At 51.5% G+C, this 6,060-nt stretch overlaps 1 long non-coding RNA gene across 1 annotated transcript; it reads right to left on the bottom strand.

Annotated features, from left to right (window-relative positions):
* Positions 1-203: 203 nt before the first annotated feature.
* Positions 204-4,027, bottom strand: LOC129510117 (uncharacterized). The gene is made up of 3 exons (XR_008664529.1): positions 3,862-4,027; positions 2,391-2,828; positions 204-901 (listed from the first exon to the last, which is right to left on the bottom strand). It is a non-coding gene; the product is annotated as an uncharacterized LOC129510117 (long non-coding RNA).
* Between the last annotated feature and the right edge of the window lie 2,033 nt (positions 4,028-6,060).

The raw sequence follows: 6,060 nt of genomic DNA on the forward strand, positions 1-6,060 counted from the left end.
CGACCTGAGGCAAAATCAAAAGTTGCAGATGCTTAACCAACTGAGCCATCCCGGGCCGCCTTGCTTTATATTAAGAAAGATAAATTATGGAGTGGAACAAAACAATTTTTAAATTTTTAATTAAATTAACAAAACTTTTAAACATAAAAATAGAGTGTAGCCCTATATACCAAAAATGAAATATGTGCCTTGAGACCCTTTACTGAGGGCTTTGTTGGGGGCACACTCCTTTGGGGGTCATTGGTGGTTTTCAGTGGGGAAGTAGAAGAAGCTCTGGTCTAAGTGGGTACGTGCTGTGTCCTCCCTCCATCGGTACCCATCCTTGCCACGGGAATGGTGATGGAGAGGGCCAGGGAGCACCTGCTCTGCTTTCAGCCTGGACTCAAGCAAGAGGGAACAGCAGTCCTGGGCTGTGCCCAGGAAGGACAGGACCACAGGGGCTTGAGGCTGAACTGCAGGTGTACTTGGGGGTGCCTGCTCATGCAGGAGCCCCTTTGTGCCACCGGGGCCTCGCCGAAACATGCTCAGGCCATAGGTGGAGGAGGGCTGGGGATTTTGGGATTAGGAATCCCAACCTGATCTCTTCCCATGGAGGACAGTGTCCTTTTATATTGCCCTTGAAAGGAGTTCCCTGAGGAGGCTCCGCCAGGAAGGGCTTGGAAGGTCCTTGACCTTGGGGGCACAGCAAGGACCCCTCCAGAAACGTGCAGCCATTAAGGGACATGTTCAAGAACATGCAGAGGAGTCTCCCCTGAGCTCCGAGGTCGACGGTGACACAGGGCAGACCACGAGAGGGAAGGTTCACAAGGCTTCTTTTATAAAACACCTGCAGTGTGATAGGCTCACATACGTCGTCACCGATGAGTCCCCACAACAACCCAGCAAAGAAGGCAGCCATTCCCTAAGGTGACAAATGGGAAGACCGAGTCTCAGATGGAGTCAGAAGCTTCCGTGCAACATCCCATTACAACAGAGACCCAGTAGAGATGGACTGGGTCTGCAGCCTCTGTACGCATTAACGGATTTAATGTCACCCTCACAGCTGGCATCACAGCTCAGCGCAGATATACTTTTTGTGTGTTGAGCGCTGACTCTAATCAGGGATGCCTCCTCTGAGCAGCCTCCTGGGACAGGTACAGCACAGGTGAGAAGAACCCAGGCTTGGAAATCAGATGAGCCCTCCGCCCCAGGAACGCTAGCTCTCCTTCCCTGAACCGACCTCGGGGACACTGCGTTGCTTCTCTGCTCACAGGAAAACAAGGATGATAACTGTCGTCTGGGGAATTAGGCGGCAGCAGCCACAAAGTGCTTCAGATGAAACTAACTTTCAGGTACTGGTTCTCCTTAGTTTTACGACTGAGAGACTGATGCTCAAAAGGCAACTGGCTTACAGTTCCCTGACCAGGGCAGAGCCAGGAGCAAATGCTGCCCTGTTGGCCGCAAGCATCAGGATTCTTTCTCCCCCACAAACCGCAGAAGTGAGGTTCACAGGGCTGATCCTGAGTTGTCAGGAAACATCTGGATTCCCATTAGCCAGCTCTCTGATTGTAGGAAGCACGTAACGTGCTTCAGCAGTATTTTCTTCCAACACCATTATTTTCACCCTCAGTTGAAAATCCTGTCACTTCTAACGCTTTCCTGTGAACCTCAGTTATCTAAAGAATTCACCGACATGGACCCATTCCAGAGCCTTCCACGCCAAAAGTCAGAGCCATTACGGACTTCCTCCATATCAGAATTTATTAGAAGCATTAGCCTTAGAATCTTGGAACCTTGTCAATTTTATAAACGCTGTTCTTTCTATCATGGCTGGACGGGAGGATTTAAGGACACTTTCCTTGATACCACTTCATTTTCCACTTAAATCGTGGAAACACTGTGGAACTTGAAAGATAATGTGCACAAACTACCCCAGGACGGCAGCTTCTGAGAGCTAGGGTAATCTGGTAGTGTAAATATTTGTTGGAGAAAGATTAACTAGCAAGGCAGTGGATTCAGAATGGCTGCGTCTCTCATTAGCCCAGGAAGGAAGTAAACTGGAAGGCTGAGCAATTCTGTACATCTCAGCTTAAAAGCAGTCATTGGACATCTAGACAAACTACCTGTTTTTAAAGGCTAATTCAGGTTTGTACGATTGAAAAAAAAATTCTCTGTTTCGCCATAACCTCGTTTAATGTAAATTTGCATTTTAAATATCTAACGGCCAAAAGTTTGCTATAATTTTCCAAATTCATTTGAATTCAGAGACACATTACACTTGATGCATTCGTTGCTGGCATGCTGTTGTTTATCAATAATAAATATAACCGGAAAAAAAGTGATTGGGGAATTAATCATTCAAGACAAGAGCATTTAATGCAAAAATTACATTGAATAAATGAACAGCTTACCCTCAATTTCTCTTTTGGATAAATGTGAAGTTACTGGTTTCAGAGCAGTTTTCCAGAAATAACTGTTTGCTGGCAAAGCTTCCCTCCCAGTGGGTCCTCAAAGCTGGTCTTATGCTGAGCCATCCTTGAAAATGGAACCTTCACCCAACTCCAATTTGTAAGTCACATCTACAGCCTTGGGTGTTTGGCTTTATTCTGAGGTTTGCAAGGACCACACATCAGGTTACTACAATTCCTCTCCAGGGGAGCCTCTGGTCGCAGAAGGACTCACAGGGGACTTGAACCCCCCAGCTGCTAGGCACAGACCCCCTCATCCACTGGACACAGATTTGACATCAAGGAGTAAGACGGCATTGCGGTGCCAAGCCAGGTACTCCTCTGGCTGGAATCCGGGGAAGCTCCGGGAGACCCACAAAAGGATTTAGAGGCCCCTGCAAGCTGATGCAGACCCGGCTTAGAGCAGAACCTTCTCCCAGTGAGGGCGCCCTGCAAGCCCTGCCTGGGACTCATTTCTGGGTCCAAGGCCACATTGCGACCTTACTGAGAATCTAGTGAGAAGGTGTATCACCTTGGTCTCCCAACAGGCTTTCCCTTCCAGAACTTTCCCCGTGGAGACAGACACTCCTAGAATTCAGTTCCATAATACAGTCCCCAGACATCTCCCAGAGGCATTCTCAACACCGAAACGGACGGGAAAGGATGGGAAAGATTGCAGTAAGGCTTTTTGCTGGAGATCAGGACAAAACCCAACTGAGACTTGACATTTTGGAAAGGCGGCCACCAGCAGAACTTTTCCCAGAAGTTACACGGATTGTGACCTTCATCCCCTCCCCTGTTACGGTCAGCCACAGAAGGGGTGGATTTCAGGCACTGAACTTGTCGAGAAGGAATTTCTAACTTCGATTCAGTTTCCAGTTGCACCCCCCTCCACACCCGGGGACAGAGGGCCGGGTCCCCCACCCGGTGCGGAGGGGCGGCTGGGTCGGGGTGGGTGGCCGCACCCCCTCTGGAGTCTGGAGCCCGCAGCACCCCATGCCCCGGGCTCGCCCTCCCCGCAGCCTTCCCGCCCCCCGGGCTCGCCCTCCCCGCAGCCTTCCCGCCCCCCGGGCTCGCCCTCCCCGCAGCCTTCCCGCCCCCCGGGCTCGCCCTCCCCGCAGCCTTCCCGCGCCCCGGGCTCGCCCTCCCCGCAGCCTCCCCGCGCCCCGGGGCTCGCCCTCCCCGCAGCCTTCCCGCGCCCCGGAGCTCGCCCTCCCCGCAGCCTTCCCGCCCCCCGGGCTCGCCCTCCCCGCAGCCTCCCTGCCCCCCGGGGCTCGCCCTCCGCGCAGCCGCCCCGCAGCCTGCCCGAGCCCCCGGGGCCCAGAGGCCAGGCGGGGGCTCGGGGCTCGGGGCTCCGTGCTCCCCGCGGGCAGCGCGCCTGGACCCGTGGGGCTGCCGGGCACCCGGTGACGCGCGGAGCCGCGGCGCTCCTTACCTGGCGAGGCCGTCCCGTGCGCTCGCGGGTCCCGGGCGGTGGGGCTGGGGCGCGGGGCGCAGCGCAGGCCCGGCTCGGCGGGGAGGGCGGGGAGGGCGGGGAGGGCGGCTGCGGCTGAGTCAGCGCCCCGGAGGTGCGGGCGAGCCCGGCCCGGCGGCCCACAGGGGCTGTGCGCGGAGTGGCGGCCGCCCCGGCATCTTAAAGGCAGGCGAGGCAGCTGGATGCGGTTCAAGCGGAAGCGCAGGGCGAAACTTCACCGCGGCCGGCGCGGGGAGGGGGCGCTGGCGGGGATGGAGGGGGGCGCCCGGAGACGCTCGGGAAGGGAATGTGGGGAGGAGGAGGCAGGGAGGGGAGAGGGTGGCGGGCGCCGGGCGCAGGGGTGCGGGGCGGGGCGGCGCGGCGGGTCCCCCGCGGGCGCGCAGCCTAACCGGGCGCTTCTGCTGGCTCCTGGAACGCGCTGCCTCCGGAGGTTCCCCTGACAGGGACGCGGGGCCTCCCCTGCATTATGCTTAATAGCGACACGTTTCCATCAAAGTTGGGAGCGAGACCGGGGCGGTTTGCAAAGTCCAGGCAATGCAGTTAGACCAGAGAAGAAAGATGGTGTGAAAACCTTGCCGGGTTTTGCCTCTGTAAAGCCAAAACCAATTTTTTTTTTTTAAATTGGCTTTTTTAAAACTGGAAAACCGGGGAAACGATTGCTATTTGCAGTGTCTGTACTGGTCCAGCTGGAGAATCCAAACTGGAGATGGAAATAATAGCGTTTTCAATGAACTGGCCCATTGTCCGAGAACAGACCAGATGAGCCATATTCTTGGGCGCTTATTAACCAGTTGGAAATGGAAATGAAGAATCCCATTGATAGCAAAACCACAAATAGCGGGGAATATAAGCATAGAAGGGAATATGTTCTACTTTGTAAAGACAAAAACAAAAACACCTGCTCTTCACTGAGGTGTTAGGTTGGATCTGTTAGGACACAATCCTTATTCTTGGACAAGAAGCAGTGAACGTTGTAACCCTATTACATCCTCTTGGTAAATTCAATATAATCTCCATCAAATTCCATGTGGAATTTTCTTTTCGACTTGATGTAATGATTCTAGGTCTCGTGTGGAAGAATAAAGAGAGAAGAGTCAACAAAAGGTTGATAAAGAAGAGGAGGATGAGGGAAAGCAGCCCTGCGGGATGTTATAATGAAAAAAGGTGCGTGCACGAATGAATGAATAGAACAGCCTCTGCTGAAGAAAGTGCTTCCCAGGTACGAGCGCGTGTGGTGCCTCACAATCCTACGATGCAGATATGAATCTTGCTGTCACTTTCAGATAAGGAAATGCAGGCCCCATGGAATAAACATCACACCTAAAGTCACACAGGGAGGGATTTGAGGCTGGCACTCTGCCTCCAGAGCCTTCGCATCTGTGCTAACCCTCGTCACACGGCACTGCCTTTCTCACAAAGCAGCAGTAATTAAAACAGCATGTCACTGGCCAGCAGATGAGTTTGGTGCAGAAGGACGAAAAGACCAAAATCAGGAGTACAGGAGAAACTGGTGTTTAAGAGGCCACTTCAAGCTGATAGAATAGTTGAATTTTTCAAAAAACAAAGTTGGCATAACTAGATAGTACGTAGTGGGGGCTGAGTTTCTACCTGGTTCTCTAGAGCAAAATAAATTCCAAAATCCAGCAAATGGTGAATACAGGAAAGTGAAGTTATAAAGCAATAAGGTAGATATATAGGTGAATATTTATCCTAAAGCTTCCTGGTGAGAGGTGGGAACCTTTCTAAATATACCACAAAACCATAAAGGAAAACACTAATAGATGGGATTATAAAATATACACACACCCAGTTAAATGTGAATTTCAGGTAGACAACAAATGATTTTTTAGTATAAGTATGTTCCATTCATTGTTTATCTGATAGTCAAGTTAAACCAGATGTCCAGTATTTTATCTGCTACCCCTAATATTACAGAAACATTTGAAGGTAGAAAATTCACAAAGATCTTTTATAATCATTATACAAAGATGACCACCCTGATAGAGCAAGAAATAAAAGAAACAAGCAGTCAACTCACAAAAGAAGAAAACACTAATGTCCAAAATATAGAACAAAGCAGTCATCTTGCTGCAACCAAGAAACTCAGAAAGGTCTACTTTTACCTACTAGACTGCAAATTTTAAGATACTGACAAAGTTC

Source organism: Nyctereutes procyonoides, unplaced genomic scaffold (assembly GCF_905146905.1).
Source record: "Nyctereutes procyonoides isolate TBG_1078 unplaced genomic scaffold, NYPRO_anot_genome, whole genome shotgun sequence".
Classification (NCBI taxonomy): domain Eukaryota; kingdom Metazoa; phylum Chordata; class Mammalia; order Carnivora; family Canidae; genus Nyctereutes; species Nyctereutes procyonoides.